A 27,288-nucleotide genomic window follows, 5' to 3' on the forward strand; every position below is an offset into this window, starting at 1 on the left:
AAACTAAATGACCTTGCTAGGATTTTTTAGCCCTGCAATCCCATGAATCCAAGGCTGGTGAGTGATCTCTCTCTAAACACCACTAAGCCAAACCATGACCTCCACTCAATGGCAACTGTCACTCTAGGAAGAGAGATAAGGGCAGCGGGCTGTTCTTATGAAAAAGGGAACAAAAAACAGTGCTTTCAAAATATGCGTCGTGGTGGGGGTCTGGGTGGAGGCGTTGCTTTTTCTTGAGATCCCTGTGATATTGAGGATGAAGAAAGAGAACCACAGGGGATGGCAACTTCACTGAAGGACCAGAGAGAGTGAATCATGAAGAGGAGGAGGAGGGGATAGAGAGCAGGGGAGGTGGGGATGGAGCCTTTGATGAGGAGAGGCAGAAGTAGAAGGCAGACAAGAGGAAACCAGCAACTCAAGTCCCAGGAACTCAGCCTCACTCCCCTCTAGGTCCTACTGCCGTCATCCTCTTTCCATAGAGGTGAGAGTCTAGGTGCAGTGTCCCAGGTTCATACTCATTGACTAGTGGGACGTCCACTGTGAGAGCAGGAAGGAGGGGTAGAGAGATCTAAGAGGGTGGAAACCCTGCCCCGCCAGGAGTTTTTGCCTCCAGCAACCTGCTCTGTTCTAAGACACACCTGAAACCAGCTGCCTACAAGGGGGACCAAGGTCTGTTTGTCCTGTTAGCCGTGGTTCCCTCCTGTGTTCCTGCATGTGTGGTTGGAGACAGGAAGCCTGCAGGTATGGAGCAATTGAAGCAGAGTCTAGAGCCCAGATTCCTTACTTCCCATAGTACTTCTCTGCATTTTGTGGGACTGCTTATGGCTTTCCGTGTTTCCACATCTATCTACTAATAATATTATGGTACAGCAGCAAGAACATGGGCCTCAGAACTCAACATTCTGGAGATAGAGTATTTTATGTGATTGTCAGTATTTCCGTGAGATAGGTAAAATGGGTATTATTTCCTCTGATCTGCAGGTGACGAAACTGAGTCACAGGGAGCGCATGTATTCATACTTGTGGAGCTATAACTAGTATTAGGACCAGGAGAGCTAACACAGTAAAAAAAAAAAAAAAAAAAAAGGACTGGACTTGTACTCTAGAATCCTGGGTTCACATATCAGCTGTCCAGCTGTAGGACTTAGACTATATCTGTTTTCTGATGCTTAATTTCATTATCTCTAAATTAAATAGGTTGGACTAGAAAAAGAAAATCTGGTGGATGGTGGACATCTTTAGTCAAAGTGTTGAGTCCTTTGCATACCTGTGGCAGACGTGGCTAATTGATCATAGCACGCTGCCCTGCTGAGTCAGATGCAGCCCAGAGTCCTCAGTACAGGGTTCCTGGGAACCAGTAACCACTGTTGAAAATCAGGGCTAGCACATAAAAAGAAATCGCATGCCATTCCTCAACTAGCTCTCCACGTTTTTTTCCTGTCTAGCATTCTGGGCATAGAAAACTGGTCTCCTCCCTTCTAGCGTCCTGGTCTCTCCAGCAGGTCGTCCTGGACCACTCCTTTTCTATAGATCAGTAGACAAAGTAAGGGACTAAAATAAGATCTAGGTTCAGGCCCCTTCTCTTTCCATTAGGAGCTTAGTGACCTCACAGAGTGTCATAACACCTCCCTCACATGATAGTTATGGGCCATACAAGTACATTCAGTTAGCAGATGTCAGTGCATGACCACTGTGTGCCAGGCACTGTGCTAACACACAGCAACTTGAGCTCCCCACCTGGCATCCAGACCCTCTTCCCTCTCAGGAACTAAGCAGGAGCCTAGGCTATTGACCATCCAGGCAAACTGTTTGCTGCAACTGTTCTAAATCAGAGTCCCCAGCCCAGTTAGGGGCAGGGTAGCCTGGGGCCTCAGGTAGAGGTGGATTTTTCCACCTCATAACATTACCTTCCAGGAGTTCATTGCTTTTTCTTTTTGGTAGATCTTCCTGTTGCCCTTTACTTGTTTAGCTGCTCTTTGGTGCCTTTATTTTTTGCCACTACTTAGCAATAAAGTTATGTTTTGTAAAGAGGGGAAGAAGAAGGGATCCTGGTTTATAATGACACTGGAGTGAGAGTTGGCAGGGACAGCAGCAGCTGCGAGGGCAGAGAGATGAGGCATCTGGAGGTGGCTGCTCTGCCACCCACGTCACTGATCCGCTCACGAGGCCAGCGCACAGCTAGAAGTCAGCGTCCCCAACCCTCACACCCTGTCCCTGCAGGCTCAGGCTTTCCATTACCCAGGCTCTGTGAAGATTAGCGCGTCATCTTTAAAGCACTTGGCACTTCTTGGAGAAAGCCATGCTGTGAATTCAGACATGGCTAAAAGATTGAACTCTTATTAAACCTCTGATCCCCTCCATGCATCAGAATTCTTACAGCCTGGTTCTGTTACATCCTCAGTGTCCTTTGCTAGTTCCCAGCTGGTCTCACAGACAAGCAAATTACTGGCAGGTTTGTTTAAGACACTGTACTTAGTCCTCCTACAATACTGGTGAGTGACAATCCCCTTTAAAAGAGCTGTTTGAAAAGATTTAGCACTGAGGCTTGCAATGTACCTTCTGCTCCATCTTGAGAATGCAGGAACCCCTAGGGATTTTCTGGGTCTTGGGAGACTGGATCTCTTGTTAATATGTCAAAAACCAACTTCTGGAATATAGGTTTGGTCTATACTGATTCTAAAATACCTTGGATTGTTAACCTTTGCACCATCTTTGCAGAACACACACAGAATGGGACAATTCAGAGGAAAGAAAGTCCTTTGGGCCTAGACCTCCCCTCTACAGTTGACAGAGTCATGGGGGTGAGTTAAAAGTGCTGTGACTGCTCCTGTGTTGTTTGGGGGAGGTAGTCCAGAACCCTGAGACCATGTTGGAAACAGCTTCATTTGGAATTCTCTCTGGCTTGGTTCCTTCAGAGTTTTGGACTTTGAAAACAATGTGTTTTCAAGATGTCATTGCTGTTATACTTTATGCTTTACACACTCCTGCCCACTGGTCTTGCTTTTTTTCATTTTTTCTTCTGGGGCAAATATAAGCCATGTTGATACAGGTGTTTAGAGAAAATTCCTATGGAAGTAGTTCCAACTGGAAGTCATCTGGGGAAAATTAACCTCTGTAGGTGGACTGAACTTTTTCAGGGAGTGTGTAAGGACCTCACAACTGACCCAATAAATGTGTTTGCATAGTGACATACCCGTTTTCATTGTAAGATGCCTGTCTTGTAACATACCTGTTTTTATTTAATTAGCTTCTTTAAAAATAATTCTTCAGATGAAAGATGATAATGGCTTCTCATCCTGCCCTGCTGAGCAGAGCCAAAGAGCTTGATAGTTTTAGGACAAATAAAAGAAAGGAGTACTTTACGCTGTCGGTAGTAAATGTGCGAAAATCATTACTCCCAGAAACAGGATGTGTTCAAATTATAAATAGATTCCAGACACAAACTTTTAGAGTGCATAATGGATGACAGATATAAATTGGGTTATTAAAGGGACGATGGGGGCATTTTGTAATTGTTTTAAGTTATCATTATGAATGGATCCCCATATTCTCCAATGACCCTCATGATATCACGATCAGGAACAGAATGTTCTGTGGATAACTGCTGGTCTAACCTTCTTAGGTATTATTAAATTCATGTGCTCCAGTCTTTTTAAGCCAGTTTAGCCTCTATACCTATTATTATTATTATTACCATTATTTTAATGTTCTGATGCATTTCAAATGGCCACTTCTTCAGAACTGTCTGAAATGATTTGGAAAAGCTAGTGGGTACTCAGCCCAATCTTAAGATGGGAAACCTGAGCTCCAGTCCTGTCTCTGCCGCTAACTAGTTGCTTGACGAGGAGTAACACTGCACTTCTGTTTCATTTTTCTGCAAAGAAAGGGAGTTTGATTAAATGCCCTCCAAGTCCCCATTGGCAGTAAAATTCTATGAATCAGTAAATAAATATTATATGCACACTCATTCAGGGAATCCCTAGAGTAAAAGAATGGTGCAGTGGGGGACTGCTTTGTCTTATTTTCTGAAAGGATAAAGTAGAGCATTTCTCCCTTCTGACAGGAGAAAATGAATGTTGTAGGGACAGTGCAAAGAAACCCGTCAGCCTGGGGAAACCCTCCAAACTTCCTTTTCTCTGAACCTGAGGAGCGAGATAGTGGGGAGAGCATAGCGTGGGAGTTAGGCAGGTCTGGCTCTCAGTCTCCCATTGGTAAAATGGAGGTAAGTACACGTAACTTTTGGGGTGGTGAGGATGAAATGACACTAGTGGCACGAAGTTATCTTGCTTAGTTCCTGGTATAAAGTAAGTGCTCAACAAATAATAATGTTTAGGGAAAGGAGATGAGAGTTGTGAAACAGGGCAGTTATAATGGTAAGTACCTCATGAGTGGCCGTCAGAGAAGGATGCAGTTGAAGCAGGCAGCCTGAGAAAGGCCAGAGCCTGAAGCCAACAGCTGTGCAAACACCCACTCTAATTAATTAGGCATGAGATTAGTGCTGGAATACATTTCTAACCACTAAAAATCAGATTCCTTATTCCACATTATATTTACAGTTCTTTTTTTTAAAAGATTGCTCAATTTTACAGATTAATATGGCATATAATCTTAATTTTAATATTGCATATAACTTAATGTGTTGCCTATATTAAGGTGCATATATTTTAAACATTGAAATGAACAGTTAGACATTTGTGGGATTTGCAGAAAGATCCCCACATGAAGCAAAGACATTTTGTGTTTTGGTTCATATCAGTGTCACCTACTGACAGAATATGCAAAATGCAGGTTTCGTTTTGTCTAAGAAATTGTATCTCTAACATACATCTATCTTTAGGAAAGTGTAACTCTAAACCTAAAGTTACACAATAACAAGTATCCTCTCTTCTCCTGAGAATTCCCTTAACCAGCTCTTGAGGAAGACCAGAAGGGACCTTATGAGGAGTTTCCAGTACTATCATGAAGCTCCTAGGTCAGGACAGGCAGCTGTGCAGAGCTCAGCCCTTGTTCTTCCTCCAAGAAGCCAAATAGAAGAACTTTGGGTCTAACCTCTAGCAGAAATCTTGTTCTCAGAAAAGGAGGGCCACTCTGCTATTCTCAGAGTCAGCAATACCCTTGCCCTGCCAAGATCCTACCAGTTTAATAAATAACTCATACCTTCCCTCATTGTTAGAAGCTCCAATTCCTCAGCAAATTCTCAGTGCTGCTGATAACCTTAGACCAGCCCTAGAGATTGTTCTCATATCCCAGAAGGCAAAAATATGGCAGTCACACCCCTACAAACTGCCCTTATCATTTTCGTCATGGTTCATCTTGAGAAACCAGCAGATACCATGAAGCAGTTTCATCACCCTAATAAATTGGTACTGTAACTCAGGTCACTGTTATATCTGACAACATGGGGCAGAAAATAACAAAGCTGGTCTTTTTGGTACACTTAGCTGATGTAGTATTATCTTTATAGTGGTTTCTTCACAGAAAACTAGAGTCAAGTGGCTTTTGAACTTGGTGACTTCATCCTAAATGAAAATCTTTGTCTAATTAAGTGGCATAATTTGGCAAGAGAGAGCAACAGTTAGGTGGAGAGTCATTCACTGGGAGGTTGGAGGGAATCTCCCACTGCTGTACAAGAAGGGAGATGGCATATGGTAAAGCCCTTTGTAACAATGGTTGACGTTCACAAGCCACTTACTTTGTACAAACCTGGGTTGGGCCGGGTGCAGTGGATCACGAGGTCAAAAGATCGAGACCATCCTGGTCAACATGGTGAAACCCCGTCTCTACTAAAAATACAAGAAATTATCTGAGCATGGTGACTCGTGCCTGTAATCCCAACTACTCGGGAGGCTGAGGCAGGAGAATTGCCTGAACCCAGGAGGCGGAGGGTGCGGTAAGCCGAGATTGCGCCATTGCACTCCAGCCTGGGTAACAAGAGCAAAACTCCGTCTCAAAAAAAAAAAAAAAACCTGGGTTGCCTTTTTTTTTTTTTTTTTTTTGAGACATAGTCTCGCTCTTTTGCCAAGCTGGAGTGCACTGGTGCAATCTCGACTCACTGCACCCTTTGCCTCCTGGGTTCAAGTAATTCTCCTGCCTCAGCCCCCTGAGTAGCTGGGATTACAAGTGCGTGCCATTATGCGCAGCTATAGAGACGGGGTTTCATCATATTGGCCAGGACGGTCTCAATCTCCTGACTTCGTGATCTGCCTGCCTCGGCCTCCCAAAGTGCTGGGATTACAGGCATGAACCACTGTGCCCAGCCACATGCCTGTTTTTGTTTTTGCACTTCACACACATCTCAGTCCTCAACAATTAACCAGTAAAGGTAAACAGTATTATCCCTATTTTGCAGATAAGGAAACTGCAAAATAAAAACTAAATGACTTGGGTCACACTTAAATTGCAAGCTAGATTTTGAACTCACAATGCCAGTCAAGTCCAGTTTGTCATGTTCTTCACACTGTGAGGGTTAGGGCAGAGGGGAGGTTTGAAACCTCTCTTCTAGGTGACAAAGAGAGGACAGAAAAACCAAAACATACCCTTTCTGCTATTATGTGAACTGCTTGATCCCAGTGTTACACTGATAGGATCTCACTAAACACGTCATACTTACTCCATTGTCATTTTGTGGTGATAGCTAATAGGTTTCTAGTCTTCATAGCCATTGCTCTTACTGTGGAGACATCTGACAAGTTTTTTAAATTGGAGAAAAATTGTGCTTTGGCCTTGCCTTGCCTTTTTTTTTTTTTTTTTTTTTTTTTTTTTTGAGATGAAGTCTTGCTCTTTCTCCCAAGCTGGAGTATAGTGTGGCATGATCTCAGCTTACTGCAACCTCTGCCTCCCAGGTTCAGGCAATTCTCCTGCCTCAGCTTCCCGAGTAGCTGGGATTACACGTGCGCACCACCATGCCCAGCCAATTTGTGTATTTTTAGTAGAGACGGGGTTTCACTATGTTGGCTAGGCCTTGCCTTTTATGGCCTTCCTGACATTCAGCCTCAGATTGAAGCAGAATTTTCTCTCAACTGAAGTCAACAGCTTTCATCAGAGGGAGAGCAGTGCACCTACACCATCACTGCGATTTAAGACCTGGGTCTTCAGCCCGAGGTCTTCTGCCATGTGAGGGCAGGGTTTTTTCGAGTTCCATCTCCCACCCTAGACAGCCCTGCCGCTGGGGTCTTCAGCTCAGCCCCTGCAACTAGTGCCTAGCCATGTAACCTCACTTTTTTTTTCATAAAACATAGCAGGACCTTGGGGGTTCCCAATTAGGAACTCCTTGAGTGTCTTTAGAAGAAACACGACTTACCCTGAATCCCAATGGCTGAACTTTGTGCCATTTTAGGTAATTCTCCCCATTCTTCCTCATCTTGAGCCCAAATTGGTCAGATTTTATTCTCCATGCAGCCCAGTTCTGCCCACCAGAGCTCCCTAAGATAGGACTTCTCACAGACACACATGGCTACCTCGCAAACTTGAGGATGTGCTCATGCCCCCCAAGTTCTCCTGTCCACATCAGTCCTCCCCAGCCCTCCACCCCACTGCTCTCATGCAGGTGGTGGGTTTTAGGACACGGGCCCAAACGCTCAGGAAAAATGGCATCTGTGATCTGTGACTGTTAAGCCCCTCCATCTCCTCTGTGCTGGCATACTACCTCTCTGCTCTCTCGAGTCAAGGAATTCAGTAACCGAGGAAGGCTTGGTGTTACACTTCCCAGCATGTTACTCCCATCACAAGGATATCTGCTCTCCTTGGGCTGCTTCCCAGACTTCATCACAGCTCTTTGAACCAGGAAGACTAACCTTGCTGTTGCACGGCCTCAGTAAAGTCAGTGTCTGCTGGAGGGTTCAGCTGCCCACTCTGGTGAGGTAGTTTGCTCTCCTTTATCCCCCTCTCTAACATGGACAGTGGAGTTGCTCCAACTCTGGAGCAGTTTTGCCTGGCCTACTGGGATGGGCCTTAGCTGCCTGCTAGGCTTCTGACATTGTCATTGTCTTACATAATTTGGAGGCACTATTCAAAAGCACCTATGGGGCTGGGCACAGTGGCTCATACCTGTAATCCCAGCGCTTACAGAGGCTGAGGCAGGCAGATCACTTGAGGTCAGGAGTTCAAAACCAGCCTGGACAACATGATGAAACCCCATTTCTACTAAAAGCACAAAAATTAGCCAGGCGTGGTGGTGTGCGCCTATAGTCCCAGCTACACGGGAGACTGAGGTAGGAGAATCGCTTGAACCTGGGAAGTGGAGGTTGCAGTGAGGCAAGATTGTACCACTGCACTCTAGCCTGGGCAGCAGAACGAGACTCCTGTTTCCAAAAAAAAAAAAGCCACGTAGGTCAGGTGCAGATAGACCGAGTAGTTCTCCCTGGGCCCACGGCCTTGTGACATTGGCCAGGCTTAGTAATGAGCAAGCAACAAAGAGAGCTCTTTATTGGTCATATTTCTTCTCGGTTCTGCCACAGTGTCTGGCTTTGCAGACGTACAGACAATGCAGGAGAAAAAGCACAGGTCTGGGAGTCAGGGAACTGAAGTTTAGCCCCGGATCTCCCACTTAAATAGTTGTTCTGTCTAGGACAAGCCGCCTGACTTGTTTGTGGGTTCGTTTTTTCAATTTGATTAATACTACTCATTTTAATTAATAAGTATTAATTCAGGGTTCTCAATAGCAGTGCTATTGGATTTTGGCCTGGTTAGTTCTTTGTTGGAGTGGCAGCAGAGGGCTGTCCCTGTGTATTATAGGATGTTTAGCAGCATACCTAGCCTCTCCCCACTAAATGCCAGTAGTACCTTCCAGCTGTGACGATCAAACGTGTTTCCAGACATAGCCAGGTGACCTCTGAAGGGCAAAATTGCCCCCAGTTGAGAGCCACTGTGCAGATTAACTCATAGGATTTAGCAGGATACATTAGATAACTGTGTGAAAATACAAAACATCTTGGTTGTCTCCCTCCTCCTCTAGCGTTAGTCTTCTCTGATTGTCTATACTTACATAAAAGCAGAAAGAAGAAACAGCATATTATATCCACATCCCTATATAGTCCAGCAAGTGACTTGTTATGTCCATGCTTCACGTCATGCACTTCAGTAAGTTTCTCCTTTTTTAATGTGCTTGACGTTTACTGTGTGTGGAAAGCCACAAAGGTGTGTAGCAGTGCCTATTATCATGGGTGACAAATTCTCATCGGAGGAATATTTAAGCACAGAAATGACTAAGATAAGAAAGGCATGATCAGCTGTCAGAGAGGAAGCACTTCAGAGTAGGTGATATTTGGATTTCAGTAGACAGAGATGGGCTACTGAAGCCACTTCACGTATTTGGTGAAAATGCTTAATTGTGAAAGGCTATCCACATCTAAATCACTGTTCTATGGTTATAAGTCAGAGAACAGAGGAGAGGAGGTTTCACAGCTGGATGCCACTGCCAGCATTCACAAGCTGGAGCCAAGGGAGGTCTGGTCTTTGGGCATCTCTTTCCACTTTCCCACTGGGAGGGAACATGGCATGGAGTCTGTGAAAGACATTGGGTGAGGCAGGGTCACTAGGCATTTTCACCAAATTGCCTGAAAAGGCTTGAATCAGAGGGAGCAGTGTGACCCAGGGTAGAAAGCATATAGGATTAGATGAGAAAGTAGCAAGAGGTAAGACCCTGTGGTCAGTCTACGAAGGCTTGGAATGCCTAATGTGCACATTGTCCTAATTTGGCAGTGACATGCCATTGCTGTGTTGAAGGGGGTCATGTGACAATGGATTAAAGTAAGGAGAGGCCAGCACAAAGTGGCTGGGGGACCTGAATAGAGCCATCGTGGTGGGAGAAGGGAGGATGAGGTTAATGGAAGAGAAAGTGCAGGAGGAGAAGCAGCAGGGTCTGTGGGGGTGAAAAGTGGGGAGGAGGAGGAGAGGACTACAATTTTTACTCTGGAGCTCAGAGACAAGGGTTTCCCAGAATAGAACAGGAGAAGACAAGAGGAGGAACCAGGAATCAAGAAGTTTGAGCACTGGAGAAGGGCCAAGGTAAAACATTAAATTGAGGATTTCCTAAATTCATCCACATTCATGCCTGAAAAGGTCTCACACACTTCCTAGGAGAAAAGGCACATGAGTGTTTGCTTAATGCTTTGTTTATTGCAGAATGGGCTTCTTGAATCCCTTCATCATTTAAGGACTATGTAGTCCTCAAAAAAATAACATTAAGGAAAAAAAAAAAAACTCGGCCTGGGGCTTTCGTTCCTGTGCAAAGCACCTTTTTATAAGCAGAAAGAATCAGACTTTGGGTTTAACTAAGTTAACAGCAGGAGCAGAATTGCATGCAGAGCATATGCCATATGCTGCTTTTTCTTAATATTCTAACAATACACTGGGATGCTCTAAATCTATATACACAGGAGTGTACCCACAGCAGGGGCTCTGAGCACCAAATTGGCACAGCTGGGCCCTCTGCCACTGCTCACACACCCAGACGGGGAAGCATAGCCTGGACTCTTGAGGGTGTGAGCAGGATCCCCACGTTTGTGTTCCCAGAGACAACTCAATCACATTTGCATCTTGTCCCCCCAGCAGGTGACCCGACTTTGCTCCATTTTTCCTCCCATGAACCTTGCTTCACCTCCTCCCACGCTTCCTGTTTCATTCCAGCACTCTATGCAATTATGACATTGAGATCCTTAAATGCATCTAAGAAGGGACAATCAAAGTGATGGCTCCCAGGACACCCATCCGTCTTCTACCCTGCATATATATTTGGTTATTAATATTTATCTGCTAACCAACCAGAGATGCTCCATGTGTCAGTGGGTCTGTCATAGGGAACCTAGTCACCCTGTCTCACCCACTGTCTCTCACAGACTTAATGCCACGTTCTCTCCCAGTGGGAAAGTAGAAAGAGATGCCGAAAGACCAGACCTTTCTTGGCTCCAGCTTGTGAATGTTGGCAGTGGTATCCAGCTGTGAAACCCCCTCTCTGTTCTCCAACTTATAACCAAAGAACAGTGATTTACATGTGGATAGCCTTTCACTATTAGGCATTTACACCAACAGCGCATTCAGTTATCATAGTGAAAATTAGTGCAGGTGTTAACTGCCTACTTTATAAGGGACAGAGTGCAGAGGAGGAGAATGTGATTCAGTGCCAGCGCAAGGACCAGGCGTCTGACTGCCAGCCCAGGCTCTGTCCTCTTGCTGACTTCTGCCACGGCCCTTTGCATCCCTCTTCTCTTGCTTCAGGCTTTCTCCAGTCCGTTCAGAGCTCCATTATGGCCTTTATGGAGTGAGCAATAAATAGAGGAGGAATGAAATAAACATAAAATTAATGAAAAAAGTGTAAAATGAATGAATTAATTAATAAAAGAGGAATAAAAGGAGATGAACTGCAAAGAAGAAAACTTTAGCTCCCATAGGTAATAGGGTGTCAGAATTACTATTGTTACCTTAGCCCTCCTGTTTCTCAGCTTCCACATTTCCTTCACTTCCTATGTTTTAGGTTTTTATTTCCTGTACGTTTTCCAGTGCTCCTACAATAAAGCTTATACTACTGAGGCCAGTTTCATAGGTGGTTTTCGTCAAATAGCAAAATACTTTGTCTGATGTGGTGGCTCTGTATTTTATACCAGCTACTTCTAAAATAATCACAGGTGCATGCCAAGTAATTATGTGTGGATCCATTTGCCACCTGATGGACCAGGGCTGTCACAGATGAGATAGGATCTTGGTACCATCCTTAGCCTTCAGGTTACCCTCAGCAGGTGGTCTGTGTGCTCTCTGACCTTGGTGTGTTTGTTTCACTGGACCCACTCCCTTCCCCTGCTACACACACACAGTAGCAGTCAGACACATTTTTGAACTAAATTTGTCTTTCTCTTTTCATCACCAGGTTTTCCTTACCAACATCTGTTCAAACTGGCAATACATTTTTGGACAAATTGCATTTCTACTAGTACTCTTATCAATAACTGTTTATTGAGCACCTAATATGTGTCTAACACTTTAAACAGAGCTGTGAGCACATACAGTAGGCCCCAACTGGTAGAAATGTGACCGCAGAGTCTCAAGGTCAGACTCCTCGAGCACCAGATCCTGAGTCTCCTGGAAGTTGGACTCTCCGTGTATTGAGACAAAAACGGAGGTGGTCCTCCATAGTCGCAGGTAAACCCTTCTGCCCAAAGTCTGAGGAAAGGCTTAATTCCAAGCTCCCTCCTGGACTGGTGATGATTGGGGTGGAGGCAGCCAATATATACGCTGTCTCTGTCTAGGGTAGAATTGAACTTGGAGATGGATCTTCAGTGATTGCAGCTGCCAAAAGCTGGGGAAGTGGTAGGAAATGAAAGAGGAACTGCCAGCACTTTTCAGAGCCCTTGAAATGTACCCATTTCCGTTTTTACAACCCTGTAAAGCAGGAGTGATTTTTCTCTATTGTTCAGGTGAGGATACTGACATTCAGAAAGGTTACATTATATGTCACCCAGTAAGAGAAAGACCCAAACTGCAGCCTCAAAATCTTGTGTTCCTTCTACCGCAACAGAATTAGATGAGATCTCGTGGATTCCTTCCAGATCAAAAATGTCTGAGTCTTAGGTCCTACTGTGCCTAGGTTGGTTGATATGGGAAGATATCATGAAACATCTTGGTTTTCATGTGTTGACATTAGGATGCACATATAAGCTCTGAGCTGAGACCACGTGGGTGCATTCCCAGCTCCAGTACGTGGTTATGTCACCTTGGACAAGATATGTAATATTCCTTTGCTTCGGTTTCCCAAAATGGGACTAATATTGGTACTCAATATTGTAGCCTACATAATGTAATAATTACCACATATTATTGTGCATATTATACCCCTACATGATGTGGCCCCTCACCGTCTCTCATCCTCATCTCCCTCATTGTCACTCCTTCCCAGCCTCACGGTTCCCTCTCACCATTCCCTGAGCCCACCAGCATGCTCCCACCTTTAGACCTTTGTCCCTAATGCCCTTCCCCAAGATGGCCAACTCCCTCACTTCCATCAGATTTTTACTCAGTTATCATCGTATCAGTGAGGCCTACCTGTACTCCCAGTCTCTTGCTCTGCTATTTCATCCATACTATTTCTTTTTTTTTTTTTTTTTTGAGACAGAGTTTCACTTTTGTTACCCAGGCTGGAGTGCAATGGCGCGATCTCGACTCACCGCAACCTCCACCTCCTGGGTTCAGGCAATTCTTCTGCCTCGGCCTCCTGAGTAGCTGGGATTACAGGCACGCGCCACCATGCCCAGCTAATTTTTTGTATCTTTAGTAGAGACGGGGTTTCACCCTGTTGACCAGGATGGTCTCGATCTCTTGACCTCGTGATCCACCCGCCTCGGCCTCCCAAAGTGCTGGGATTACAGGCATGAGCCACCGCGCCTGGCCCTCATCCATACTGTGTCATCCTGTTCTACTATATGGTTTACCTGATAGTTTACTACTCCTTTATTGTGTTTATTGCTTGTCCGTATACAAGTCAGAGATCTTTGTTTTTTTTCACTGCTGTTTCCTAAGTGTCCAACATAGAGCCTGGCATCTACAGATACTTCATCATAACTGTCAAAAGGATTAACACAGGCTTGTGAAGATTAAATTAGATAGGACAGTCAGCCCTCTGTATCCATGGATTCTGCATCCAAGGATTCAGCCAACCATGGATCGAATATATTCAGGAAAGAAAAAAGTTAAAAGTAATAGGCTGGGCACGGTGGCTCACACCTGTAATCTCAGCACTTTGGGAAGCCAAGGCAGGCAGATCATGAGGTCAAGAGATTCACAGCATCCTGGCCCCGTCTCTAAAAATACAAAAATTACCTGGGCCTGGTGGCATGCGCCTGTAGTCCCAGCTTCTCCAGAGGCTGAGGCCCAAGAATTGCTTGAACCCAGGAGGCGGAGGTTGCAGTGAGTCAAGATCGCGCTACTGCACTCCAACCTGGAGACAGAGTGAGACTCCGTCTTAAAAAAAAAAAAAAAAAAAAAAAAAAATTAAAAAAATAATACAGCAATAACAATAACAAATTCAAAAAGCAATATGGTGTCACAAATATTTACATAGCATTTACGTTGTATTTAGTATTATAGGTAATCTAGAGATGATTGAAAGTATACAGGAGGATATGCATAGGTTATATGCAGATACTATGCCATTTTATATATGGGACTTGAGCATCTGCGGATTTTGGTATTTTGTATTTATTTGGTATTTGGATTGGTCATAAAACCAATCCCCCACAGACTGAGAGGGATGATTGTATTCTTTTAATAGTTTAGCTCAATACCTGACCCATAGGAATGACTCAGTAAGACTTCTGTCATCATATCTGACTTTGACATTGATTAATTTGCTGTCAGGTTGTAGTTCAGTTTCAGGTCCCACTCACAGGGAACGTGGACCATGTTTAATGACTGGCCATGAAGGTTGCAGTCCCTTCCTCTTGCCACTAGCCTTCCCAGTGGAGACAAATAGGCCGTCATACTGAGCTCCAAGGCCCATTGAGGCAGGTAATTAGAGTCAGCCTCAATATGCAACTGGAGAAACAGAGTCGGGGGCATCCAGTGGCTTATTCAAGGAAAGACAGAGTCAGAGACCTTCCTGGCCCTTGGTCCCACAACTGTAGGAAAAAGAAGCTAAACTCAGGGATTAGCTCAATTTAGTTAATAGGTGAAAATCAGCTTTGGGTGAAAATCACTCCAGTGCATGCACACCCCTACATAGGCCTTATCAAGTTATACATGGAAACGTACTGCAATTGTGAGAGCTCAATGCAGGCAAGTCTTGCTTGACCATAGGAGAAGCCAAATTCACTTAAAGAATGGGAAACATGTTGGAGAGAGAAAGTGTAGCTGATTTGGGAAGAGACATTTCTCAGAGGTGACCTGGTGTGTATAGGGTACTGACCAGCTTGCTGGGTGTCTGTGTCCCGTCTTCCACACCAGGTCTGCCAGGGTGTAGCCAACCTGGGGCTGGACTCCAGTGACTCCATTCCTTCCACAGTCCTCCACAATCCCGTTCCCAGGGCCCAAGTGGCCTTTTCTACTTCTCTCTTCCTCCTCCTGCTGCCCAACAGAGGAGGTTCTGTTCAGTTCTGTCAGACAGTGTTTCATGAGGGACTCAGCCAACACCAGCAGAGCAAGGATGGCCGTCACAGTATCTGCCCTGGAAGGCTCACAGCCTACCTGGGTAGATTGAAGCCTGTTAAATTATTTCTAAAGAACTCAGAGCTATGCTTCCAGGGTTTGAACTTGGCTCTGTTACTTATAACTCTGTGATCTCAGGCAAGTGACATAAATTATCTGTGCCTCAGTTTCCTTGCTTCAATAAAGCAAGCTCTACTTGCTAGTAGTAGAACCCACCTCATAGAGTTGTTATGGGAGCAAATGAATTAAAATATGCCAAGTGCCTAGAACAGTGCATGGCACATGGTAGGTGCTGCGTGTTTTTGTTATCATTGTCGTTGTTTAGTGTTACTCCATAGTGACTACAACAGAGACACACAGCTGTGCTAAGAGCCCAAAGAGAAGCAATCTAGCTTAAGAGCTCTGGGAAGGATTCTGGGGAGAAGCAACTGTGAACTGAATCTGGAAGGATGACTAGGCATTACCCAAGCAAAGAAGGTGCAGAGGATGTTCCAGGAAAGGGTGTTGAAACCCGTGAGCCAGGCAGAGAGGCATAAAGCAGACTAGTATGTGCTGGAAACTGCAAGGAGACTGATGTTGCCATGGCAGCCTCCTGGTGGGGCATAATGAGTGATGAGGCCAAAGCGGGACAGATCATGGGGGGCTTTTGTCCTCATCAGTTCAGCACCTTCTCCTGGCTTCTGCAACCCAGATCCTACTCCTCCTCTTCCCACTTTGGACTAGGGCCAGGCCTGGGACCCAGGTACCAATTACATTCCCCATTCTACTGGCTGCAATAATTACCAAGGGATGGGCATGCAACCCAAGGTGGCCAATCACAATGCTTGCTCAAGATGTCTGATGGAGCTGGGGAGGAAGAATCCAGCTTGCCCCTCATGGCATGTTGCTAGAGGAGTGTGGTTGTGGGCCCCTACACGCCTCTTTCTCACCCCATGGAGAAGGCCTCTGCTCTGGCCCCTGGGATCCCAGGAACTGCCCAGTTCTTATAGTTCTTTTCTGCTAGGAACTTTCCCCATATCCTACCAATGTTTTTGTTCATTCTTCATCTGAGCTTCTTCAAGTTGGTTTCTGACATTTGCAAATGAAAATATAGACTAAGGAGCTTGCATTTCATCCTCTGAAGCCATTGAAGGATATTAAACCGGGGTTGTTGTGTGTTTTAGAGGCATCACTCTGACAGCACTGTGGAGGATGAATTAGAGAGTCTGGAGACAAGGACACCAGTGAAGGGCTGTCATTGTTGTCCAGGAGAGAAGTGTCAAGGGCCTGACCTGAGGTCATTGAAGTAGGAATGGAAAAGAGGGACTGACCTGAGAAACACAGTTATGGGAGCGGCGAGGTGGCCAAGAGCAGACAGACCCAGAGACTGAGTCAACTGTGTCTCTACCCATGAAGCCCAGCCTGGAGCCCCTGAACCAGCCACAGGTGGTCCAGGTGTGGGAGGCCTGGCCTGGCTTTCAAAGGTCAAGACCCAGAAGGAGGCAGCTGACAGAGGCAGCCAGAAATGTCTGTTCTCCACTTGGAACCAAAGCCTTTCTGCCACATCACACTGTTACCTTTCCATGCTGGGGTATACCCCCTGCTGCTCTGCTGTCCCTGCCACTGAGGAGTTTCTTTTAAATACATTTATCTAGTTTCCTGCCTTTATTAGAGTGGCCACTGATCAAAAGCACGCTCTGCTCTCTGCTGTTTTTATACCTTCGTCCTGGAGCTCTCAACCCCACCACGTTTCCCCCATACAAAAATGGGGCCTCAGACAGCTGTGAATAACTCACTCCATGAGATCCTAAAGAGAACCCAAGAACAGAGGCTCCCAAGAGGGAGAAGTAGAAGCCGGAAGTGGCCAAAGAAGGGGGAAACGACGTTTTTAAAGCATGTTTTGTATACTAGAGCATTTACATGTTATTTCATTGAATTCTCTCAATCCTGTTAGTTATTTTCCATCCCCATTTTGCAGCTAAGAAGCTAAGGTTCAGAGAGATCAAATAACGTGTACAGCACCACACAGCTGCTAAGAGAGAGAATGAGGATTTGAACCCAGATTCAGGGTGATTCTCACAATGCCCTTTCCACATTTGGAAGGATTTCTTTAAGCATTTGTGAGTGGGTTGTAGCAAATCTCTATTCTGAGGCCTATTAATATCTGAGATATGAGTTAGCTTACATAATGTTGGATAATAAGCTTTATAAACATGTATAAATATCAAGCTGATGGTGTTTTCCTTGGCATTTGTTCTCTGATTTAGATAGAGGTGGCTTAAGCTCTGAAGAGAACTGAGATCTCTTTTCTTTGGCTTATACTTTCTCCCAATTCAAGGGCAGCTGCTATCACTGGCTGCTAGAAACCCCACTAATCTGGGGTGTTTTCCATCTGTCCTGCCTTCAGGCAGATCTGTGCCCTGGGCAGAGCAGCCTACTCCTGATTATCAGCTGTGGCATTAAACCACCAATGCCCTCAGACTGCTTATCCCCACCCCTAGGGATGATTTCATTCCTTATCCTGGCTGAGGCAAGAAAAAAAAGCCATCTTGTGACTCACTTCCAACTTTCCAAAATGATGCTTCAGGAAACCTACTGGGCAGATCTGGGAATTAATCTGTGATTCGGAAAAGCAGTCAGAGGTGTGGAGATGTGACGAAGAGTTGTCCCAGATGTTCATGAATATAGGCCATGAGTACACAGTAGGTAATCCATAGTGCCTGGGTGGGAGTTGCCTTCAGGGCTGAGCTCTGGGAGCCTGCTCTATAAGCCAGTATGTGCCTCAAAGGTGGGCCCTGCTGTGTGTAGAGAGGGCATGGTGTAGTCAGTAGGAGAGAGAACCTGCGGCCAGATGACCTGGCTCTGTCACTTAGGACCTTGGGAAAGTTGCTTACCTGCTCTGTTTCAGATTCCTCATCTGTGGAATAACATTAGTAATAGTACCTACCTCATAGAGTTGTTAGGAGAATTAAACAAGTTGGCACATGTAAAATGCTTAGAACAGTTAACCTTGGCACATGGTTTTATTAGAAGCATTACTAGTACATGGTGCTATCAAAGGTCATTACCACTCTGACCCCCTTGCTCTGGGACCCATGCTTTAGAGGGCCCTGCTCTGACCCTCTCTTATATCCCTTTCCACAGGGTATGGAGCTCTGAAGGGCCAAAAACACAGGCATATACCCCTCCTTCTAGACCATTCTTCAGTGGTAGTCAGGACCCTGGAATTCCCTGCTTAGACAGTCTGGAGTTCCCAGAACCTGTGTGGACACTTTCCCTGGGTCCAGCTCCTGAGGGTGGGCTCCACTACCCTGTGAACCCTCAGGGGTCGAAGAGTGACTGAGGCTGAGGGTGTGGACAGAGCCTGGTCCTAAGAACTTGAGTGTCCCACCCCAGCTACACACCCATGGTGGGATACTGAAGTCCCCAGGACCATATGCGTGTGGCTCCTTGTGGACCTTGATGCCCACACTGATGTGTGTGCCATCCCTTGCCACCATAGCATAACATGTCTTTTATTTAGCATTCGTAGGCTTGATTTGTAACTTTTAAATATTTAGTCATATGATAGGTGGGCTTTAAAAAAAGTTGTCCAAAGCTCTACAGATTTAAAGAGTGTACCTGGTGATAATCTTGCTGGCAAAGAATGAGATCAAGAAAGGTCACTTTGAGCTGAAGCTCTGGTGACCAGCGCCTAGAAGCAATAGTATTACTGTATTGACTTATCTTCACATTTCTCCCTCTCGCTTTGGCCAAGTGGATGAAGGGGAAAGTGTTGGAAACTTAGCTGTAAAGAACAAGACAAATGGTGTTTACAGATAATGGCCAGGGTTCTGGAGTCAGGCAGACCCCTCTTACCTAGCACATTCATCCATTGGCCCTGGTTAACTGAATTCACTGTAGAGGTCCTCTGCTCACCACTCACTCCTGCTCTTGGGGACAGCTCTTAGCTCCTTCTGTTTTCATCCACCCACCTCACTTCAGATTCTGCTGGAAGCTTGTGTTCTCGCTATATTCAGCCTCCCTTGCAGTGGTCCGCAGGGACCTCTCTTCAGGACCCCTATTATCCAAACAAGCACTGGTGGCTGTACATCTGGAGTGCTCACCAGCCATGATCAATCCAAACTGATTGGATTGATCAACACCAACACAAACAGCTGTATTTCCACACAAATTGGGTTTATGCTTCTCTCATTTTACTGTTCTGCCTCCCCTCTCCAAATGGTCTTCAGCTCAACATGACATACAGCACACTGAATGCACCTGAGCCTCGACCCATGTTCCTGCAGTTGCTGGGCACCCTGCTAAGTGGGCATTGCTGAGTCAGCCCACAACTGTGATGAAGGAAAGCCTCCAGGCTTTGGGTGTGGTGCAGTGTGATGGAAAGCGCACTGGCACGCTCGTGCGTTCAAATGCCTGGCTCCACCACTAACTTGCTGTGTGTCTTTGGACTAGTTACTTAACTTCTCTTGAGTTGTGGGTGCTATGTGTATAAAATAAGGAGAATAATGCTGACCTTACAGCTGTGAGGATTAAAGAAATGGCATATGTAAAGCCCCCAGCACAGCACCTGGCACAGATAGACTCAATAAAGTTAAAGACAAGGACTTTATTTATCTTTGATTCTCAGTGGCCCACCCAATGCCTCACACAATCCTTGTTGGTTTTCATCTTCTTTAAGCTGTGAGAAGCTGACTTTATGGGAGGGAGTGGGCTGAATTCAGAGGCACGAGGAACAGTAGATCCACAGGCTGAGCCCCAAACAGAGCTGCCTCTCTTGACGCATCTTCTGTCCTCATGCTTAGCTGCCCTCTTTTGGCTGGAAATGTCACCCTTGAAATTCAGGCTTGCGTCTGAGCTGGGCAGAAGCTCTGTGGGCCCGGGGAACCACGCACATGTTCAGCGTATTGCCTTGGCAAAGCTTCAGGGAGTCTCGTGTGGCCACTTAAGACACGCGTCCTTTATTCTCTTGACCACTTATGTTAGAACTGCTGAGGCGCTTTAATCTCTTAGATGAATATTCATTCCTATCTGTCCAAGAAAGATGTGTAGTAAAAGTGGAAATGCAGAAACTGTAAAGGCTTATAAATGGCAAAGAGGAGGAAAACAGCTCTCTTAGGGAGGCAGCTTGGAAGAAGGGTTAAAGCGGGGTCAGCTTTCAATTGATACTCTTCTGGACAAATGTAGAGCATGCTAATGGGCTGATTGATTCTTGTCACTCTGGGAAATCTCCCACGCAGAAAGCAGGGGCCCCGTCTGAGCCTCAGATTGGCTGTTTGTTCTTTAAATGTGATTGTGGGTAGATAGGGCTTGTTTTTTACCCTGTGCATCATCTCCTCTGGAATCTCTCATGTCAAAGGAAGGTAAATATCAGGTACTCTATATGCTTTGCTGTTTGTAGCAGATGCCACTGAAGAAACTGAAGACAACTGGGTGTGTTAAAATCATTTTAGCCCATAAGGGCTGCTTGGAGTAATTTCCCTGGAAACCGGTGAGAAGGGTTTTCAAGCTGAACTCGAGACAGTTGTAAATGTGTCCTTTTGTTGGAAAACAGAAGGTGAATGCTAATGCTGAGAGGGACTTGGGGAGCCAAATGAATTCTTCAAAGCTCTTAGAAGCTCTCTCTTCCTTTCGCTCCTCTCTCTCTCTCTCTCCTACCCCTACTTGGAGTAGCGGTTTGAAGCTGGCTCTGTAAGATCAGACCTCCAAAGTGTGAGGCCTGTCCTGTGGCCAGCAGAGGGGTGGAGTGACCCTAGGCCAGTCAGTTCACCTCTGCCTCTTGGGCCTGGTGTCTGCAAAATGACAAAGTGGAATGATGTGGAGAGGTGCACATCAGTGAGGAGGGACGGGACACTGGGAGCCAAAGTGGAGAAACAAAGGCCTGGGTGTTGAGTGTCATGGTTCTTGCCAGAAGTCAATCAGCACCTAGCTCACTCAGAGGACGCCCTTAACTCTGAAGGCCTCAGTTTTCTTATCTGTATAATGGGGGGTTAGAATACATCAAAAGATCACAAACATTTTCTCTGAAGGGCCAGAGAATAAGTACCTTAGGCTTTGTGAGTTGTATGGTCTCTTTTGCAGCTGCTCAGCTCTGCCATGATAGCCCAAAAACAGCCAAAGACAATATGTAAATGAATGAGCATGGCTGTGTTTGAATAAAACTTTATTAATTGATATAAAAACAGGCAGCAGGTGGCCATAGTTTGTCAAGCGCTGGATTAAAGGACACATAAGGTTATTTCTAACAATAAAGTTACAAGATTTATCTTGTGAAGACAAAACCTATTGGTATGTGAAATCATTGGTTCTTTTATTTGCTATGTGAGTAACTGAAATTATACATTAGAAATTATACCAAGATTGGTAGAGACTTTTTAAAAATCTCACGGAATTTCAGACCCTTAGAGCTCAAAGGGATCTTAGCAATCATAGAGTCCCACTGTGCCCTTCATGCTGAAAGCTCTCAACGAGTTCCTAACTCCTGGTTATCTGTATTCTGCAAAGAGCCTGCCATCTAAGGAGGCAACTCACACCATCCGGGCTCCCGTCTGTGAGCAGGTTCTTAGTGAAGGCAGAATCTGCTTCTGTGTAACTGTCTCCCAGTGGTCCTAGTTAGGGCTGCTCTTTCATTCCAACTTTTCTTTGTACCTTCGTCTCTATGGCTGGAGCTGTGGTTCTCTTACAGAGTCCATGAGGTTTGCTTCAAAGGACCACCTTCGTTCTACCTCCTGCCCTCTAGTCTGTACCTGACTCTGGGCCCAGCACTCCTACCCTCCCAATTGCCTCATGTCAGGTTTGCTCACTCTTGCCTGGATTTTTAAGGTGAGCAATTCTGCGGGACTGCCTGCTTGGCTTTCCATTCCAGCTGTGCTCCTGACTGTTTTAGACCCCACTTGACTCAGCCTCTGTGCTCCTCTCAGACACCCAGAAGCCCTGCTGTGTCCATCCCCTGGGCCTCAATTCATCTAGGAAAAAGGTGTAGAATATACCATAATCCTTTAGAAATTTGAAGTGCATTCTTTCAGACCAATGAGATCTCCAGTGCCTTCCATGTACCTGTATACCCACAGGTCTGCCATTCTTGCCTTGAATAAAACAACTTAACTGCCTTCTTGACAGGAACTTATGCTAACAAAGCACATATCCAGAGAAAAATAAGTGCCATTAGCAAAGACTTGGAACCAACCCAAATGCCCATCGATGATGGACTAGACAGGGAAAATGTGGCACATATACACCGTGGAATACTATGCAGCCGTAAAAAACAATGAGTTTGCATCCTTTTTAGGGACATGGATGAATCTGCAAACCATCATTCTCAGCAAACTGACACAAGAACAGAAAATCAAACACTGCATGTTCTCACTCATAGGTGGGTGTTGAGCATTGAGAACACATGGACACAGGGAGGGGAGCATCACACACTGGGGTCTATGCAGGGGAACTAGGGGAGGGATAACATGGGGAGAAATGCCAGATATAGGTGATAGGGAGGAAGGCAGCAAACCACATTACCATGTATGTACCTATGCAACAGTCTTGCATATTCTTCACATGTACCCCAGAACCTAAAATGCAATAAAATATATACTTTTATTAAAAATGAAAAATAAGTGCGATTAAAACTGTAATGAAATAGAGGCCCTAGTAGCTGAACTTTTCACGTGGAAATTAAGGGAAAAGAGAAACAGCAGCTTCTGCTGAGGAGGAAATGTGGTATGGGAGTGCTAAGACTAACAGCTGATTGTCTAAATGAAGAAAGGAAAATATGCCTCACAACTGATACTCATCCCCTTGGGGAAAAAAAAAAAAGGAGAGAGAGAAAAACGTGCTATTTGGAGGTCCATTAGTCTGCTGTTGTATTCACAGCAACAGCAAACTACATGTCCCACAAGATACAAAATGCAAAATTAGACAAGCATTCTACTCAGGGATTGTTGAGTAGGATTCTTGAATTCTACTGGAATTCAACAAGAATTCTACTCGGGGAGACTGTGTCTCTTCTTAAAGGAAGGAAAAAAGGCGGAAAGCGACCGTAGTGCAGCACAGAGCTCTGGGGGGTCTGAAAATGCTCAATTTGAATTTGGTCTTCCAGATACAAAGATACAGTTGTCAGAGTAGGAGAATACCATGTATTTTATTTAGCATTTATAGGCTTCATTGTTTCTTTAAAAGACAGAAGTCAAGGTCAGCATCAAGGGATGTGGTGGCTCTTCAGCCAAGACAAGTGGCAGGACGCTGCCATTAGAAACAAAGGATCATGGGATCCTAGAAGCCTGGAGCTGGAAGGGACCTTAAGGTCACCTCATCATCATCCTCCCATTTTACAGATTGTGGTTGAGGCCAAAGGAGTGCTCAAGGTCACAGAGCAGAGCCAGCACTTGAACCCAGCCAGTGTTTTCCTGTAAGTTGAAAGCGGATTTTTCAGCTGAAGCGGGTAAGGTCACTGTAGGACAACTCTGATTGGAGAACATAACACTGGAAGATGAAATACATTAAAGCCTTGGGGTTGGTGAAAAGAGACTCTTCTATCTGAAGGGTCCTAGAGAAAAAACTTTTTAACCCCAGAAGAGGGCATGCGGATCACCCTGCAATCTGGCTTTCATTGTTGGGGGTTGTTTGGTTTTAAGCCATGACCTTGCCAATCTGCTGATGGAAATTTACTCCTCAAAAGTACCTTCTTTATAGAGAGGGCAGACGCTTCCCTTTCCCTGGCTGAGCGCCTACTGCTATGGAGAAATGCTGCCCTGGACAGAGCCAAACCCAGCCTGTGTGGGAACAGCATCCTCCTGAATGCAGACAAACAGCAATGCAGGGTGACCAAGCACCTGCAGCCCAGTGGCCAGCTCTTTAGGGCCTGGAAAGCAGGGGCAGGATCCCGTCTCTGGTTCTGGTCAGAGAGGATGAGGAGCCCAGAAGCAAACAGGAGTCTGCACACATGTCTGAGCAATTCGAGTTAACCAGCGGAGGAAGTGCCACAGGGATGGTGTCTCCGGCAGCCCACCGAGAGCCACAGAATGCAACCAGGCCTTGGGCCAAGAGGCATGGCTCCTAGGTCTTTACCAGCTTTAGTGGGTGCAAGCAGAGGTGCTAGGAGCCTGTGCACCCAGCTGTGTTCACTCACAGTCACAGGTGTGTAGGAAGAGAAAGCACTGCGGTGAGATAGTAGCAGTATTTTTACCTCTCTCTAGAAAAGACCTTCAAACCTTTGACCTTGTTTTCTGTTCAAGAACAAGTAGTTATTTCATTTCTTACACAAGGGAGTTAAGTTCAGAAAGATCTGAGGACTTGACTGAGATGGGAAAAGGGCGAAATGGCTCCAGAACACAGCGGACCTCTGGCGTGTTTCACAACTGTTCCTTCCAGCTTCGGTGTCGTCACCTCGGGAAGCCCTTTCTTGAGCCCTCAGCTCCTCCAGCTGCCTTTTAGCACTTACCACCGTGTCCTGCACTCATCTCTTCCTTGGTCATCCTTTGATAATCATAAGCTGCCCCTGTGAAAGCAGGGCTCATGACATCTTTCTCTGCCCTCAGGCCCTAGGACATGCCTGGCACATAGATGCTGCACAGGGTCAGCATCTCAGCATGGCTTCCAGGGCCCATAGGCTCTGTCTGCCACTGGGCTGCTACTTCCCAAGCAGAGCTCAGATGCACAAAGCCCTTCCCACGCAGGGCCTTTGCCCTTGCTTGCCGCCTCTGCCTGGAACACTCTGTGTCCAGATAGCCATGCAGTCTCTCCCTTATGTCATTCGACTGTTTGCTTAAAATGACAAAATGACAACATTCTCAAAGAGGCCACTTCTGCATTCTGTCTTAAAAAGCAGCCCCGTCTTTCATTACCTTTATCTTGTTTGTGTTTGTCTCTTTCCCCGGCCAGTATATAAGCTCCTTGAGAGCAGGAGCCTTGTTTCATTCACTGCTATGACCCCAGAGCTTGGAGCAGTCTCTGGCGCTCAGTAGACTTGTCAGATGAACGAAAAAACCATGCTGTTTCCTGTTCAGGCACCCAAAGGTGTTTTCTGTCCCATCTTGAGGGGACATTAATACCACATGCTCCTCCTGAATCTCTCACTCTCACCCTGTTACCTCTAAAATTTGAGAATCATCACCTGTGTGCTATCAATGGAGAAGGCTAAAGGGAACTTGTTCTAGAAGACCAGACTCTCTCCCTGGGAGTCAGGAGCCCTTAGGATACGCAGGCATCTTACGTCGTCTAACTCTAAGCTGTTTGTCAGGACAGCCATGGTTTCTGAGTTTGGGGAGGAAAAAGAGAACAAAAGAACTTATGCTGTATTGTTGTCTCTTTTAAAATAAAGAATCCACACTTATTCTCTCCTGGGAAGGCCCCATGTCTTCCCCTCCTGTGTCCTCTGAGGTAACTAGCACAGGGAGGAATGAGTAAAGGCCACCTCCTCCCTAACTCCCACTATCTGTTCTAATGCAGGATGGACCAAGTCTTTTCAAGTCCTGCTGGAAATCTCCTGGCTGGAAACCTTCCCAGACACCCGATTTTCTTGCTTGAAGTGCATTTCTTCTTTTCTCCTTGAAAATTAGTTCTGGAGAATTTGTCTCTGTTATAAGCCTCATCCTGGTGGGAAGTGTAGTATTTAGTATTCACACAGAACTTTCTAAATGCCAGTCTTTCCAAAGGGTGGCACATCTATACCAAACCGCATCAAAATTAATTCTGAAAAATTCAAACCATTTTATGAATGAATGAGTGAACCAGTTGGCTTCGGCACAAGCTCTGCCATTTAATAACTATGACCCAGGGCACCCTCCTTCTCTGAGCCTCAATTTCCCGGCCTCTCAATGGGCATTAGACTATGTTCTGCACAGATTTGTGTCAAGACTTTAGTTGTATCATGCATGTGTTAGCACCTCAAAAATTCGAATGTGCAGTAGAAATATATTTTTATCATCACGCACCCAAAGACGTGCCCAGCAGAGAGTTTACAGAGGAGGCCTTTGGCTGAGCAGTGAAAGGATAATTGGTGGCTCTGTGACTTATTTATTGTCCCATGTCTTGTTTTGTAAAGTATTTGCATGTCTAACATGTGTCTTCAGGTTGGTGGGCCCTAATGTGGTGGGCAGTGCTAAGGGTTCTCTGATGGGCTGCCACCTTTTGTCCTGTGTTTGACCTTCAATGCCAGTTTGGACCCTGACACTGCCCCTGTAAAGACGGCATCTTCTTCAGTTCTCCACACCCCACTGATATCAGAGCTGAGTAGAGGCCTGGTGGTCTCAGAGGTGCACCCATCTGCACACAGGCCTATCTCCTATGCCTGTTCAGCATCCCTTCTGTCCCAGGAAGGGGACGTTCATTGCTGCCCAGGGCTGCTCAAGGCAAAATACTTAAGTGAGAGCGCAGGGAAAGCCAACCGGGACACTGTGGCAGGATGCACCTTGCAGAAGGGTGGCAGGTGTGGCTCCCCAGCCAGCTGGAGGAAGTCACAGGACTCCTTAGCTTCTGATGCCACATAAACATTCCACTAATTTGAGCATCATTTGTTTGCAGATATCCTTGGAGGGTAAATCCTAATAGGCATTCACACCCCAGTGAAAATAAATTTAGTTGTATACTTAGTCACTAATGTTTATAAGGCTTTCACGCATGCTGTCTCATCACACATTTAATCTTTCTAGCTCTATGAAGTAGCTATTAGCCCTGTTTAACAGATGAGGAAACCGGAGCTGGAGCAGTGAAGTAATCTGAACATGCATCTGCCAGGAACAGAGATGGGATTTCAAACCCAACATTATCCCCCTACAAAGCAAGTCTTTTTCTCCCAGGAAGTCTGTAAAGAGGCAGAACCCTGACTGGGGGAAGGCCCTGGGAATTCAGGGCCCACCAAAGGAGGGTCCTGGCCCAGGCCAACAAACCTGGTTCAGAGGCGGCCATGCTGAGAGTCGGTTTGCCCACCTCCTCACCTTGAGCAGGACAGGATATGTAGGGTCTGCGGCCATTGAGCATCCATCAGATGGCACAGCTGAGCCTCCTTCCCTGTAATAAGCTTCTGTATTTTTATTTTTTTAATTAGAAAACATTTTTTAAAATCTCTCATCTCTGTAATGGTTAGCTAATTGAACAATGCACTGTAAGTGGATCTCCCAATAATATAGACATTTGGAGCCAAATGACTTGAGTTTATTTCCCAGTCTTGGCTCTTATTAGTGATAG

At 45.6% G+C, this 27,288-nt stretch overlaps 1 protein-coding gene and 1 long non-coding RNA gene across 4 annotated transcripts in view; one reads left to right on the forward strand and one right to left on the reverse strand.

Annotated features, from left to right (window-relative positions):
• FAM78B (family with sequence similarity 78 member B) overlaps positions 1-27,288 on the forward strand; it is a 109,440-nt gene that overhangs the window by 34,538 nt on the left and 47,614 nt on the right. The gene's annotated exons all lie outside the window — the stretch shown is intronic.
• The window catches only part of LOC144580273 (uncharacterized), a 137,709-nt gene continuing 116,495 nt past the window's right edge, over positions 6,075-27,288 (reverse strand). Inside the window, exon 3 of the long non-coding RNA XR_013529573.1 lies at positions 6,075-11,248. This is a non-coding gene — a long non-coding RNA (uncharacterized LOC144580273). The remainder of the gene's footprint in view (positions 11,249-27,288) is intronic.

Source organism: Callithrix jacchus, chromosome 18, assembly GCF_049354715.1.
Source record: "Callithrix jacchus isolate 240 chromosome 18, calJac240_pri, whole genome shotgun sequence".
Lineage (NCBI taxonomy): Eukaryota > Metazoa > Chordata > Mammalia > Primates > Cebidae > Callithrix > Callithrix jacchus.